Source organism: Corvus brachyrhynchos, unplaced genomic scaffold (assembly GCF_000691975.1).
Source record: "Corvus brachyrhynchos isolate BGI_N302 unplaced genomic scaffold, ASM69197v1 scaffold904, whole genome shotgun sequence".
NCBI classification, from domain to species: Eukaryota; Metazoa; Chordata; class Aves; order Passeriformes; family Corvidae; genus Corvus; species Corvus brachyrhynchos.
The window spans coordinates 577,183-578,709 of record NW_008237536.1 but is presented as its reverse complement, the minus strand read 5'-3'; positions in this window follow the sequence as shown (position 1 = coordinate 578,709).

Below are 1,527 nucleotides of genomic sequence, written 5' to 3'. Positions count from 1 at the left end.
TCTCCTCCCCCCCCCCGGCCCCTCGTGGCTGCTCCCTCTGGCTCCTGCCGACCCACGGAGACGGGTTTCTCTTCAGTCCCCTCTCTCCTTCCTTTTTTTAATGGAAACCACACCACCTAAAGCAGGAAAAGCCACCAGGGGCTGGGACACCTCTCTGCACACCCTGTAGGGTGGCTGGGCAGATGTCCCTGCTGTCCCTGCTGTCCCTGCTGTCCCTGCTGTCCCCGCTGTCCCTGCTGTCCCCGTTTTCCTGGAATGCAGCAATGCCCCCGAGAGACAACCCCCATGTGAGCACAGCGCTCAGCCCAGGACAGGATCCATCCCGGTGGTCCCCATTCCCAGACTTGGGGGCGCTGGCACTGCAAGGCTACCCCACTGGGGTTTGGTGACAAGGAGGAGGGGACAGCCCTCAGAGCCCCAAAGGCTGTGGGGCTTGTCCCCCAGAGAGCCTCTTCCAGGGAGACAAAACACCAGGGTTGTACTCTTATTCCTTATTTCCATTAATTATTCCTCAGTTCCATTAATCTTCCCTCATTTCCATGCATTATTCCACATTTCCACATATTATTTCCTACTTCCTTTTATTTTTCCCTATTTTCATCTATTATTCCTTATTTCCATCTATGATTCCCTGTTTTCATCTATTATTCCCTATTTTCATCTATTATTCCTTAATCCCATCTATTATTCCTGATTCCTGGCTGTCTGGAGAGGACTGCTCGGGACTCCAGTGGGAAGAGGGATAAATATCAGCCCGTGGATGAGGTGGGGACCAGCGGAGCCGGCATGAGGACAGGGATGCTCCCCAAGCTCCAGCCAAGCCCTGAGGATGCTCCAGGTGCCCCATCCCAGGAAAGAGGGGCCACATCCCCCCTCTGTCCCTGGGTACCTCCGGAGCCTCCCAGCTGCCCAGCACATCCCCTAAGAGGATTATTAGGGGTTTATCCGAGCCCCCGACCCCATTCCAGGGGCTGCGGGAGGGCACAACAGGGTGCTCCAGCGGGATGTGGGAGGAGGATGCTCCTGGCCCTGTCAGAGGCACCATTTTGGAGCCAGGGATGGGAGCAGTGCCCCGCTCACATCTCCCACGCCGAGCTGGGGGACCTGGGGACACCCCCCCGTGCAGCTCCCATTCCCAGAGGGTGGGGATGTGTCCAGCCCCCTCGGAGGGTCTGGAGAGGGAACCTGGCCTGGTGCAGATGCCACGGGAAAATGTCCCCAAAACAGCCTCTCCTTGCCGCTCCCCCACAGGAGGTACTGCCGGGCTCCCAGCGCTCCCGCACCGCATTCCCACAGCACGATCTGCGTGCCACATTCCCTGTGCCACAATCCCACAGCACGATCCCACAGCACGCTCCTGGCACCACAGTCCCTGTGCCACGACCCCACAGCACGCTCCAGCACTGTGCTCCTGCACATTCCCTGTGCCACGTTCCTGTGCCATGATCCCACACCACGCTCTGGCACCACACTCAGACCACGCTCCCACACCGCATTCCCACGCTGTGCTCCCGCACAGCGTTCCCA